Source organism: Eptatretus burgeri, chromosome 9, assembly GCF_056783735.1.
Source record: "Eptatretus burgeri isolate ZD-2024b chromosome 9, Ebu_testis_v1, whole genome shotgun sequence".
Taxonomy (NCBI): Eukaryota; Metazoa; Chordata; class Myxini; order Myxiniformes; family Myxinidae; genus Eptatretus; species Eptatretus burgeri.
Genome location: NC_140969.1, coordinates 53396028 through 53411159, shown reverse-complemented (window position 1 = coordinate 53411159; position 15132 = coordinate 53396028). Strand labels below are relative to the sequence as shown.

At 42.8% G+C, this 15132-nt stretch overlaps 1 protein-coding gene across 1 annotated transcript in view; it reads right to left on the bottom strand.

Annotated features, from left to right (window-relative positions):
• OXR1 (oxidation resistance 1) overlaps nt 1-14914 on the bottom strand; it is a 325783-nt gene extending 310869 nt beyond the window's left edge. Inside the window, exon 1 of the mRNA XM_085895180.1 lies at nt 14782-14914. The gene's annotated coding sequence lies outside the window, so the exon portion shown is untranslated. The remainder of the gene's footprint in view (nt 1-14781) is intronic.
• Between the last annotated feature and the right edge of the window lie 218 nt (nt 14915-15132).

Here is a 15132-nt window from a genome sequence, read left to right as displayed (position 1 = left end):
GCCAGTGGACTACTAAAAACTGGAAGAAGGTCATGGACCGATGAATCAAAATTAGAAATGTCGGTTCAGCACACAGGGTTTTTTAACACCGTCGAGTAGGCGAAAGGATGGTTCCTCAGTATGTGACACCAACTGCCAAACATGGAGGAGGAAGCGTGATGATTTGGGGCTCTTTTGCTGGATCCAGAGTCGGCGACTTGCACAGAGTGACTGGCACCCTGAACCAAAAGGGCGACCACAGCATTTTGCAGCGCCATGCAATACCCTCTGGTCTTTGCCTAGCTGGTCAGGGGTTCATCCTACAGCAAGGTAACGACCAAAAACATACCTCCAGGCCATGTCAGAACTACCTTAGAAGAAAAGAACAAGATGGTTGGCTTCAAATCATGGAATGGCCAGCCCAGTCTCCAGACTTAAACCACATCGAGCTGGTTTGGGATGAACTGGACAGAAGGGTGAAAGGAAAGCAACCTGCAAGTGCAACACATTTGTGGGAACTTCTGCAACAGTGTTGGGAAGAACATTCCAAACAATATTTGATTTCCATTGTGGAAAGAATGCCACGAGTATGTTCGGCTGTTATATCTGCAAAAGGTGGCTACTTTGAGGAGTCAAAAGTTTAGATTAAATTTTGTTCAATAAAACGATTCCATGATTTCTTTTTTTATCTGCAATTGTTTATTTGTTCTATGCTTTAATTTCAGAGTACATTAAAGCATTAAACTGCTTAAATTTCAGTAAAAACTGGAAAAATGGGGGTGTTCTAAAACTTTTGACTGGTTGTGTACATCTCATGGTTGAGCTTTTAATGGTCTCATGGTGGAACTTGCGGAGGAGCTTATGGGGCTTGTAAGTGAGGTTATGAAACACCTTATAATAGCTTATACATCTTATAGATATATAAGGGTGCTTATACATCTCATGGAGGAGCTTGTAATGGTCTTATGGAGAAACTTGCGGAGGATCTTTTAGGCTCATGAGCGAGGTTATGGAAAACAATATCATGGTCGCAGAGGAGCTTACACGTCTTATGGTGGAGCTGATAATGCCTCACAGTGGAACTTACAATGCTCATGGAGGAGCTTGTGGAGGATCTCATAAGGCTCATGAGCAAGGTTATGGAACACATTATAATGGTTGCCCAGGAGCTTATACATCTCCACCAAGAGATGTATGGTGGTCATGGACTCATGATGGAACTTGTTATGATCTTATGATTGAGCTTGCAATGCTCATGGAGGAGCTTTGTGGGGAGCTTTGTGGGGAGCTTTGTGGGGAGCTTGCAAGACTCATAATGTAGTGTGTGCATTTGTGAAGGATGAAATCCAATCCGATGTACCATACTCTGTTACAGAGTGTTGGTGCTGCCGAAGAAGTTTCTTAGCAACAGGGTCATGCTTAGCGGTTTGCCATCGCTCTCCCAACGGTTTGCCATCCCTCTCCCAGCAGTCGTTAAGGCAGGAATTTGTAATTTGGCCATGGTGCAGCGATGGCTCACCTACTCTTCACAAAGGACACCGTGGGATCTTTAACATCCACTCACAAAGGCTGGCAGATGGAATGTCAAATTTAACGTCCATTCGAGGGACGGCACACACATTGATGAATCACCTGCCTGTGAAACACCAGGATGACAGTTTATAGCTAGGTTGGGATTCAAACCCAGGCTAGACAGCTTTGAGACGAGTGTGCATACCTGGAGGTCATACTGCCAACCCGAAGGCTGCTCAACAAATGTATTGAAATATGGTTTACAAATAACCTTACGTGTGTGTCATTTCCTACTTAGTCCCTGAATGTGCAGCATTCGATGCAGGTAGATTATCTGACTACAATCGGCACAATGAGTTAATTCTCCCCTGCTAAGCCGACCAGATGGGTACACCAATCTAAACTCAAACGCCAAACAATAATGAATTATTCATCAAGGATAAAAGCCTCGCATGAATATACATCAAACCATGGGCCCGTGTCTTGCATTAGTAGAAATGAAACTGCAGATCCATTAGGAGCAAAGCTTCATGGTGTGGATATCAAAACATGAGCCTGTCTTGCGCAGGAGCAAGGATTCTCACTCGTGGAGATCAATTTATGAGTCTACATCCAACAGGAGCAAAGAAGTCTTGTAGTGCAAGGATCAAGCCGTGGGTCTGTGCCCAAGATGAGCAAAGTCTGAGTGCAATGCAGATATGTATGAAACAGCCAGGATCTCTGTCGAACAGGAGCAAAACCTCAAAGCCCAGAGATCAAACAGTGAGTGGGCTTCCTTCAAACAGAAGCAAAGCATCGTGTGAGCGGAAATTAACCCACGAGTCAGTGTCTAGCTGAGCAAAGCCTCATCGTGCATTCATATATCAAAATAGGTGCCTGGCTTGGTGGCTGGGCCCCAGAGGGAGCCTCGTGGTTTGGCTGTGGGGCATCCCAACTCCATGCGGGTGTAGCCCGAGCTATAGTGTCAGATGGACGTACGGGGTTACTGAACCCCGGTCGGGGGTAAGTCTCCTGGGGGTCCGAGGTGGTCTATCCTGGTCACCTATGAGAGGTGTGGCTTGGTGGACCACCAAAGGAAAGTATGGCTGGGTGACACACCTTGGTGACAGTGCTGCTGAGAAAAAGTGAAGACGTGAAGGGTAACCGCCTGGGCAGGTGGTCCAGCAGCCTCTCTCTGAGGCTCGAGGACAGCCCAGTATGTGACGACCTGACATGCTGGGCTGGTTGTTGGATCCTCACGAGGACTGGGGTATGAGATTGCGACTGGTGAACGAACTGGAACAGCTGTGGAATGTTATGGGCTGGTAGGATGGCCTAGAGGTATACATACTCACCTCAAGGCAGTCAAGCCTGGATTTGAATCTCAGCCGAGCGACACACTGTGAGCCTGGCGTCTCACAAGCAGCAAGCAGGGTGAGGAATAAATATGTGTGTCATCCCTCAAATGGATGTTAAACTGGGCGTACCATCTGGCAGCATTAGTTGGCGGACGTTGAAGATCCCGTAGTATCATTCACGAAGAGTGGACAAGCTATTGGCATCATCCTGGCCAAATTCCAAATTCCTGCACTGACCTACAGGGGCATTGCATCAGTGGCATAGCAACGCCAATAGCAAATGATGCCACTCACAGCTATGTGCTGCATACAAAAGAAGAAGAAGAAGAAGGAGAGGAGAAGGAGAAGGAGAAGGAGAAGGAGAAGGAGAAGGAGAAGGAGAAGGAGAAGGAGAAGGAGAAGGAGAAGAAGAAGAAGAAGGAGAAGAAGAAGAAGAAGAAGGAGAAGGAGAAGGAGAAGGAGAAGGAGAAGGAGAAGGAGAAGGAGAAGAAGAAGAAGAGGTATACCATCATGTTGATAAATTGAAAGCATGATTGGGGAAGGCCCACAGAGGCCTTATAAGCCCTGAACTTCCAGAAATAATTTGCAGTGATTTAATGGGCCCTTAATTTGGGATAAGGGCCCTGGGATTATATTTTTTTGTATACACTAGTTACGAGTACTAGTCACGAACTGAAGGGCCTGCTACGACGGGCAGTAAAAACACTGAAAAAGGTCCACAGAATCAAAAAATCATGTTTGGTTTAATGAATAAGTATGGCTTCACTTAACACTTAACCGTCATTCTTTTCTTGAATAAATATTGTGTAGGCGCTTGGTGACCTGTACCATGCCAATAGGCCATGAGCCACACCCAATAATTTTTGGCCACCGGTACCATCCGAGGGGAATAATGCTCATCAGAATTTTTGGCAGGGTATACATCTCTAAATTCAGAAACGATGTGATAGCATTACATTGGTGGTAGCCTTTTGTGTGTTATTAGCCGTTTCGTAACCCCATTTTGTAAAAGGAAGTAACCGCAATTGTAAAAGGAAGTGTTCACTACCAAAATGTGTGTGTTTGTCAAACGGACTGAAATGCACTGATATGTGCAGACTGCCAGACAGTGAGAACCAGGCATCCATCTTTGAGTCAGATGATGGGAAAAGTTCAGATGAGGATATTGAAGAACTGGATAATGATTATGATTTTTAAGTTCATCTTGAACATTTTATATCACTTACAATCAATGCATATGATCAGAGATGTCTTAGAAACTATAAAGGACCCATCTTTGGTTCAGAAGACAATATGTTTATCAGCAACACATTGGGCCGAGGTAATAGCCTTGTTAGTGTGGAACACCACATTTGTGTTTCTATTCTGTAATTTTATGCCCCACAACAGAAGATTGTGTTTAATTTTAACCTTTGACTCATTCATCAGATTGCACATGATTAACCATCTTTCTACTGTCTTATTGGTTTATATTGTGTAATACGGGTGTTTGATACTATCATATGTGCATTATTGAGTATCTAAATTCCTGAAATTCTGTATTTTTTGTGAAATTACAGGGAAAAAAAACATTAATTTTGTTCATGAACATGCTATCATAACCTTTGTTTGATTCTTGGAAAATATCCTTCAATAACAACAGGGAAAATATCATGACATTAACCAACCGACATAAATCTGTCCAAATTAGGTATTTTTCATTTGGGGGGTGGGGTAACATTGTCTGTTGTACTGATCTTAATATACAATATACAAAAAAGAAATTTAGATTTTTGGATTTCTTAATAAATTTGCTAAACACCCATGTAATTATATTGTTCCAGAACTTTTATTTACTTTCCACAGTAAATGATAGACAAATACTTTGCTAAAGGTGGTATGATTTATCACACAGGAAATAGACACTGATATATAATTGTCACCAATGACATACCTTTCAACCGAAGCATGTTTGGCACTTTTTGTTGAGAAGCAAATTATCCTAGCAAAAGGTGAGACAAATTTCAATGTTAATGTTTGACTGATAAAAAGAAATGTTGTTAAGTTGAAGTAGGAGGTCTTACCTTGTACTGGCCATTTTGCACAAATAAAGCTTATATCAGGGTAGGCATATAAACAGGGTGATAACACACAAAACGCTACCACCGATGCAATGCTATCACATATTTTCTAACTCTAGGGTTGTATACCTTGCCAAAAATTACTATGAGAATTATTCCTGCCCAGATGGTACCAACCAACTCGACTGGCTCATGGACTAAACGGGCGTATGAACATGAATGTGATGACAACTTTCCCAAAGAATGTCGTTTTATTCGAAACTGAACAAAATCATACATAAGGAATATTAGTTCACACAAGCAGTATGGGAATATCGAGCAATGAAGCGTACAGATACGACCACAACATGCCAACCGATTAATGTGTTACAGAGAGGTATTTTCAGTACAGGATAATAACCTAACAAGAGTTCATACCCATAGAATGAGTGAATGTTTCAGGGAAAACATAAAACAGAGATAAACGGGGGTTTGCAGAACTACAAAGCAGAAACGTTGCATCACATGGCAGATACAGTATGAAAAGAAAATGGCGCCAAAGGCGGGAAATGTTGCTGTCGCTGACGCTGTCGCCGCTGATGTTGATGTTGCCGAGCCTCAACAGGTGTTGTTGCCTCGCCTCAACATGGTTCCCTGTTTGAACGAACTAAGGGGTCATTCAACATTTTAAGAAAGTTAAACTGAGGCGTTCATGACACTCACACACATGCATACAAATATATTCCTTGAAGTTTATAATGTCTTTTTGACAGTCTTCTCCCGTCATCTTAAGTTGCTTCCTCCAGCAGACATAACTTGTCGACAGACGTTATCAGCACCGAGCTCTTGGTCTTGACCTCAGCTGTTCGTACAAACCCGTCAGCGCCAGGGAACACTCTCATTACTCGGCCTAGATGCCAGTGTCCGCGGGGTAGATTGTCATCGGCAAAGAGGACTCGGTTGTTGACTGCCAAGTTGCATCTCTGTAGGATCCATTTCTTACTTTCCCGCAACAGAGGCAGGTATTCGCACACCCATCTGGTCCATAAGTGGCTTGAAAGAACTTGTCCCCTATGCCACTGCTTGCGTGAATATACCTCCTTATCGTTGAAGGATCCTGGCGGAATGGCTAGACTTTGGCGTTGCTGGAGAAGGTGACTAGGTGTTATTGGCTCCCAGTCATTTGGGTTGTCATGGCTTTGACACAGTGGATGAGAATTTAATATCTCTACTACCCCGGCGAATACTGTGCGAAGAGTTTCTCCACTGACAAAGGCATAAGAATGACCTCGGATAACCTTCATTGTCCTTCTAACACTCCTGATGAGTCAGTCACTCTTATACTCCTGACATGTGGCTTGCCATAGGGGGGTTGAAAATGTCACTTCTTTAATGGCTGACAATGCCACTCGACCTCCTCCTTGTGTAAAGCTTGCTTAATGGCCATCATCTGGTCCCACTTTTGAAGGGCTAGCCTAAATTCCGTCTCCAATCTGCGCTTGAGGTGACAGAGCCGGATTTCGACCATTGGGTAGTTAAAGGGAAGGTGAGGGTTACTTTCTTTCCACAGCAGTCCCATTGGGTAGTGGCCATCAACCTTTGTCATCGTGTCTTCGATCATCTTTGTGGTACACTTGTCCTTAACAGACATTAGGCCGTGACAGGGATCCTTAATGCCAAAAGATTCGACCTTCCAGAATTCCTTGTCCCCGATGCCATCCACCATACACGGTTCACCACCATACATGGTGGTGCTTGTTAAGGGTGATGTCATCTGTCATTGTGTTAATGTGGTGAACATTGTAGCATTGTCACTTTGGTTCACCTTCTACACAGCCAAGAAGAGAAAATCCAAGAAAAGACCAGATGGCTGTTGGATCACGTGGCCCACCACAGTGAAACTCCAGTGGGATAAATGCCTCAGGAACATTGGTGCCGATTATCATATAAATTTTATTTCGGTCAACTTCAGGCAGTGGAACGCTGTGCAGGTGAGGCCAGCGCCTCTTGTTCTTGATAATGAGCTGGTTACATAAGGGAATTAGCAAATCCCTCACTGACCATATATGGTATAACTCCAAGTGGCACGGTTCATTGTCCATAAGTGACTCCACAGCGATACTGTCCCTTTCTCCTTGATGCTGTTCATCAGATTTACTCAATGTGGAAAGAACCAGGCAATCTGATTTCCCTCTCAAGTCTAACTGTTTGACTAAGGAGGGATCTTTAACCGTAATCTCAGATCCTGAGTTGAGCATCGCGTACGTGGTGGTAGTATTTCCATTTTTAGCAACTACTCATAGCAGTATAACTTGAAGTAGTTCTGTTCCTGAACCTTTAATGGCAGCAATACCACAAGAATTAGCAAGGCCATTTGCTTTGGACTCCGCAATAAGACTTTCTGTGGTCCTGGTGGTGGCTCTTGCCTGTGATTCAGGGATGTGCAAGAGTGTGTGGTGAAGAGCACCACATCGGATATCTTACTTTTGAAAGAGCTGGGGCATACTCCAGTGGTGATGTGCTTCACGGTAACACCAGACTGAATGACAGGGGTGTCCTTCAAACAATTCCGGCATAAGGCTTTGATACGTACAAATTCGAATTTTTCTCGAAGAGTTTTGGCCTTGAATACATCACACATGTGCAGAGGATGATTCTGGGAAGAGCAGAGACAGGCTCGAGGCTTCCCTCTCTTTTTGAAGTAAGTCTGTCTCTGGCTTTCAGCAAACGTGGCTTGGTTGTTACTTCTAGCCATCGATGTCGGCCTTGGAGAAACGGTCTTAAATTCGAACCTTTTTGCTTCACTGAACAAATAGGGTTTGACTCCATGAATTTGCTGTTGATGGGGTGATTCGCTGTGGCTGCCCATTTGTTCACAAGCTTGACAAAGTCAGCAAAGGTAGGGAGGGAATCGTCGGCCCTTTTCCTCAAAATCATGAGAGAGATGGGCGAAATTGTCCCGAAGGTGTCTAGGCAGTCACTCCACCACATCCACATTTCCTTAATTGATCTCGCTCAAGCAATCCATAGCTCATAACGTTGCCAGTGCCTTAGTGGTTTGATCAGAAAACCTTCTGAGGGAGTCTTTGTCACCATTAGGTATAGCCGGTCCTTGATTAAGTTGCTGATCAAGGACTTCACAACCATACACGGTCAGCCATATATATTGATGCGGCCCAGGGGTTGGGTGAGAAGACCACCAAGGGGGGAAGTTATCTCGGGTTCCCACCAGACTCCCCGGAATTGCAGGCCATTGCACACGGATAATTCCATGACGCGGCGGGTCGCTAACCAACCATGAATGCCAATAACTCAACCACGTGACCTAGGGTCCTCCATCTATGGGTTAATCAGGTTACTTAATTAATCACATGATATAATTACCAGGGACATGCCATCTTTACACTTTGTCCGAACTGGATCACTTTACCGGATCAGATATAGTTGAGCGACACTGTCAAGGACATACCGGCAAAAAGGAACGGATCGTTGGGAAGAAAGTCCCGGCTAGACTAAGACATGAACCATGCTGGATCAATGAAAGAAAAGACGAAAACGAGTTGGGAACATTTGTACGAATAATTTATTTACAGGCAGGCAAGGAAAGATATGTGACACAGTGAATGTAGTTTATTGTTGTGTGTAAGCAGAGATCGGAAGAAAAGTGTGGGGCCACAATAATACAAGCAACTTACAAAAGCAGACACAGAGCAGAGTTATCCCAATGTAATTGTTCTACACTCTTAACTTAAACGAGGATAAGCACCATGACACACACACACACACACACACACACACACACACACACACACACACCGGTGAAGAGGAGTTAACGAAGAGAAAAAGGAGAGGAGATGAGGCTAACAGTCTCTCAATACCTTGCACGATTGACCGACCACACCACAAGTACGTTTTGGGGGGATACTCTGCTGGGGGATGCTCTGCTGACAGCTGGTGCATTGTCTCCCACTTCAGGCACTTCGTGCAGCTCAGCGTCGATCGAGAGAATGGGCGCAACCGTCAGGCATGAAGGAAGGACTTTGGGCAGAGTCAGAAGCCAGTGGGTGGAGGAAGGTGGAGTCCGAAGCAGTGGGTGGAGAATGGCTGGCAGGATCAGGAGCATGGGTGGAGCCAGCGACGAGGCGGTGAAGAAGGCGGAGTCAGCAGGTGAACTGGTGAAGGAAGGCGGAGTCAGCAGACGAGGAACGCTCAAACGGCCCCGCGACCCGTACTTTTATAGACCCTGTTGGTGCGGGCGGGGGTGAAGACCCAAAGCGATGTGTTGTCACCCGAATCGGGTGCTCTGGTTGGGCCCTGGCCAGGAACACGGCCCTGCCATGATGGCTGGAAGCGGCTCCACTTTAAATCCGGCCAGATGGTTCCAAGCTGCGGAATCGCCATGCTCCGAGCACTGTGACACAAATCGCCCTGCACCGAACTCCCGGGCCGTCCACGTCGACCAGCAGTCAGCACTGGTCAATGCGCTGACTGTCTAAGCCATGCGGCACTAGCCATACAGCGTGCCTCTGCCTGGCTGCAGCCTCACTGGGTGGAGAGGCGAGAGGATGTTTAGAGGATGTTTGCCGTCCGTGGGAGACACCCGCGGCTGCAGTGGTCAGCGAAGACAGACGGTGAGATACTATGGTAAACATATGCGCAGACCCAAACAAGATGAGTGCCATTTTTGAGCATTGATGGGTGATTGTGCACAGAGTGCTGTTGGTGGGGGTCTTGTCAAGGGGGTTTGTGTGGTTGATGTGTGTTTTTAAACAAGCTCATGCCCCCTCCCATGAGGGGAAGAAAAGGAAATATTTAAAAAAAAAAAACAAAATCTACAAAAACTACAAAAAACAACAACAAAACAAAACAAACAAACAAACATTTTTTTGCATTTTCTTCCTTGGATCTTGTGAAGATGGGTTGGTTTTGGTGTTCGCGCAGCTTTGATGGGATGAATGGCCTCCACCTGTGTTGGATTTCCTTGTCATTCCTTGTTATTCCTATATATATATATATATATATATATATATATATATATATATATATATATATATATATATATATCTATATATATATATATATATATATATATATATATATATATATATATATATATATATATGTAAAGTTGAAAGTGTGTCTGTCTGTGTGTCTGTGTGTGTGTTTGTCTGTGACCTATGCACGCGAAAAGTACTGGACTGATCCTCACCAAACTTCACATGCTGACAGAACATGTACCCGGGAGTGTCCTGATGTAAAAGAATTGTACTTCCGACTTGCGGTTTCCGAATTATGACGTCATCACCTGATTTAGTAATGTTAATTTTTCAAGTTCAGCCGATTGACATGGGGCCAACGCCATTTGCAATAGAATGAAAAAATAATGCTACAGTCAATTGAAGACAATGACTTCCGACTTCCCGGTTTCCGAATTATGACGTCATCACCTGATTGTGTAACATTAATTTTTCAAGTTCAGCCGATTGACATGGGACCAACGGAATTTGCTAGAGAATGAGAAATTAATACTACAGTCAATTGAAGACAATGACTTCCGACTTCCCGGTTTCCGAATTATGACATGCATCCGACACACTTGCAAAAATGACCGTATGTATATTATACCGTATCATGATATAATAATCATCTGTAAGTCATATTTTATTAACATTTTCTTTGTTCATTATTGTTATAACCATGGTTATAAAAACCATTTTTATTGTTACTGTATAACGTTTTTACGTCACTTTGGCCTGGATTCGCGATCAGCGATCAAATAATGTAAATCACGATTAAAAATTATTTTTTGATGATGCGGGAGTTATCTTTATTAAAATCAGTAGAGGAAATATACACCATGTCTGATATTTGGGTCTTTCATGTCTCCGACGATGCCTTTACCTCCAGGGACGCATCATTCCCCATGACAAAAACCGGAAGCAAAAGGGTCATAGCCGACGACACGGATTCCAAATTGCTAGGGTATTGTGTTGTTGTTGTTGTTTACTATTCTCTCATGTGCACGCGTTGAGTATGAAACTCACTACGTTCGCTATTAAATGCTGTGCGGTGTATAAACATGATCGGGTTTGATTTCTATGTTGCGAATATTAAACGCTGTGCGGTGTATAAACACGATCGGGTTTGATTTCTATGTTGCGAATATTAAACGCTGTGCGGTGTATAAACACAATCGGGTTTGATTTCTATGTTGTGAATATTAAACGCTGTGCAGGGTATAAACACGATCGGGTTCGATTTCTATGTTGTGAATATTAAACGCTGTGCGGTGTACAAACACGATCGGGTTTGATTTCTATGTTGCGAATATTAATAAACGCTGTGCGGTGTATAAACACGATCGGGTTCGATTTCTATGTTGTGAATATTGTATCCACACGATTAAAAGTGTGTGTGTGTGTGTGTGTGTGTGTGTGTGTGTGTGTGTGTGTGTTTGTGTGTGTGTGTGTGTGTGTGTGCGTGTGTGTGTATGTGTGTATGTGTGTATGTGTGTGTGTGTGTGTTTGTGTGTCAGTGTATGTGTGTGTGTTTGTGTCTATGTGTGTGCGTCAGTGTGTGTGTGCGTGTGTGTGTGTGTGTTTGTGTGTGCATCAGTGTGTGTGTGTGTGTGTTTGTGTGTGTGTGTCAGAGTGTGTGTGTGTGTGTGTGTGTGTGTGTGTGTGTGTGTGTGTGTGTGTGTGTGTGTGTGTGTGTCAGAGTGTGTGTGTGTCAGAGTGTGTGTGTGTCAGAGTGTGTGTGTGTGTGTGTGTGTGTGTGTGTGTGTGTGTGTGTGTGTGTGTGTGTGTGTGTGTGTGTGTGTGTGTGTGTGTGTGTGTGTGTGTGTGTGTGTGTGTGTGTGTGTGTGTGTGTGTCAGAGTGTGTGTGTGTCAGAGTGTGTGTGTGTCAGAGTGTGTGTGTGTGTGTGTGTGTGTGTGTGTGTGTGTGTGTGTGTGTCAAGAGTGTGTGTATGTGTGTGTGTGTGTGTGTGTGTGTGTGTGTGTGTGTGTGTGTGTGTGTGTTGTGTGTGTGTGTCAGTGTATGTGTGGCAGCCTCTACAATTTTCCAATTAACTGTGACATATACTCCTTCAGACCCGCCGTCATCCACGGGATTCCTGTGCGTAGCCCAGGAATCCCTGCTAGCATATATATATATATATATATATATATATATATATATATATATATATATATATATATATATATATATATATATATATATATATATACATATATATATATATATATATATATATATATATATATATATATATATGTAAGTTTTTTTATTTGCAAGAATTCTACATGGCCTCATCAAGATTATTACAGTACTGTTGACAAACAGGAATGTGTGTTATAACTGACTGGTGCCACGGTGTCTACACTGTTTGTCTCGACTGTTTGAGCTATCTCCTTCAGTTTATCTCTGGTTTTCTTGTGAGATTTGTTGAGAGATGATGCCACATGCCCAAAAATTTCCAAAATGTGTCCTATTGATATATAATTACAACACATGTGTGATTAATAAAGAACAATCTTCATGAAAGAAAACGTTGGGATGAAAAATATTGGCTAAAGTGACGGACCGAGAGCGGCAAGCTAACCAAAATACTTCAGGAATTGCACTTGTGAGATACTAAGACTTCATTAACTATGTGCAAACGTTTCGTCCCAAAATGTTATGAGTGTATCCTACATGGAGACATTTGGTACACACATGGGAGATTCAATCCCACCTGCGGCTCAGGGAGGAGTGACACATTTTTTGGCCGACACTCCACTCCTTTTGGCTCTTCGCTCAAAAGTGATACACATGACTGACAAATAATTTCCTTGACTCCTTCAAAGATACACATGACTCCTTCAAACGATCTCAGGTTCAATTGCCACAGAAAAACAATTCCAAGTTATCAGGCCAAATTTCCGAAAGGCGTTTAAGATTTAGACGAGTGTCCAATCGTGAATTGTGTGATGATCACCCGTTAAAAGTTAGTTGTCAATCGCTGAAGAGTCATTACCCAATGTGGATCAAAACCGAATCACAAGCGTTTAAAAAGCAAAGAAACTTTTACACACCGGTGAGGGCATGTTCAAGGCCTTGAAGGAAGCATGGCTCAAAATTGGTAGTTTTCATGGGACAGTGAATATGGATGCGTTAGGGATGGTTACCATACATCCGGATTTTCCCAGACATGCCCTCCTTTTGGGTCCTTAAATGTCCATCAGGCCGGGTTTTAAAATATCTAAAAACTAGTATAAAAGCCCGTCAAAATGACGGGTTGGAATTATTTTATTCGAAATATTCAAGGAGACTGGAAGATGTGATGTTACAATTTGGAGCAAGAAAAAAACGTTATTTTAAAACACTACATGTACAAATGTCATCATATTTTCTTTATCTTCTGGGGCATTTCATTTCGGAGGTAAAGCCTCGTAAGCATGCCAAAGTCTGAAGCCTTGGCCTAGCATCAAGTGGCTTCTTCTTTATTTATTTGACCTCCTGCAGAGATAAATTAACACTTACTCAATGTGCGTTGCACATCACATGCAGTGGATTTCACCTCATTATGCCTTGTGCCTTGTATTTAATATTGTTGTTTTTCAAATGATTCTGTACACTGCCCTTGAGGTCTGGATGCAATTCACTGTCGACAATTGCAATAAAAGAGACGTAATTACTCTTTTACGAAAAAATGTTTTTCAAGTTTTCTTTTTCGTCCTGAAAATTAGACCGTAGTCAACACACAGTCATGTTAAAAGATTGGCCTTAAAACCCCTTTTTAAACTTAAATTTAAAACTTAAATCGTCTTTATGAACAGGGACAGACAAATACACAAACACATTGTGTTTGTACAGGTAGATATCCAGATTGTGCCATTTTTTAATTTTTCATATTCAATAAGAGTTATACTAACAGCTCGGTCATTAGTGGATGTTAAATATCCCATGGTGTCTTTCACGAAGAGTAGGTGCGTTATCACCGGCACCCTGAACAAATTCCAAATTCCTGCGATGACTGACTGCTGGGAAGGCAACGGCAAACCACACAGTATAACTCTTGATGCGAGATCTCTTCTGCAAACCTTTTATTTAGTACATCCTTCCATTTATTAGCCACACAAAATACATCACACAAAACAAGTCCTGGCGAGGGTCTGCAATCTCTGAAATCTCAGTCAATTAAACACACCGCATTATCATTATGGCTCCAGTTTGAATTTAAAAGCTGCTCTTCAAAGTGGCCACATACACAGAGTGGCTTTGAACACTTAAACTGGTAGAAAGCCGATGGCATGCCATTGCAAGTCCCCACACTTCCCACCTAAAGCAATGTTGAAAGATGGCAAAAAGTTCTTCCTAGAATGACCCAATATCAAATTTTGAGTTTAAAAAATTCCCTGTTTTTTGACCCCTGTGATCCTAAGTTCCCACCCCATGGGGCATGAACCGAGGGTCAAATCCAAGAAATCGTTACATATTTCATGTGTCCCCCAATTTTGATTACATCTACAAAGTTTCATGAAAACAATCTTGAAAAATGTGCCTGAAATTGCATTTTTTGGTATTTGACCTTTTGACCCTTCCCCAGGAGTCAGGGCTACAAATGATATTGCTCGCACACCTTCTTGCCATTTGGTGATCATAACAACCAAGTTTGGTGAATTTCTGCACAACCATTTGGGAGGAGACAGCGTGACGGATGGACAGACGGACGGATGGAGCCGATCACAATATCCCCCCCGTTTTTTTCAAAAAGCGTGTGGATAAAAATTGTCAGGCAGAAGTTCAACCACTATCAATGTTTCTGCACTAATCTTCTCAATCTTCTTAATAACCATTTTAACACATATGCTGAAACGTGGACACACATAAATGCCATTGGTCCTTGGATGAGAACAAATAAATGGTTTTACCTCCTCCGGTGTGTTTTCCTCCCAGATTTGCGTGGTTGCTATGGTGTTCCTTCAGACAATGCATATGTTGGGCATGCGTAATAGGCAAGGCACACTTGGAGATGAGACATTTGGCAATTGCATTCGTTTTCCCCTGAAACATAAAAGGAAAAAAAGAAGAATGGATTTTGACAAAGAAGAATAAATTTGAACTCCAGCACATCCTGGTTGTTCTATCATTGATATATTTATTGAAGTTCACCAAAAACAAGGCTGGAAGCCACTATTTGTAAAGGGTTACAAAGAAAAAGAAGAGGAAAAACTGGCAAAACCTTCACCTCGTCCTGAAACAATGAAATCTCTTCACAGGAC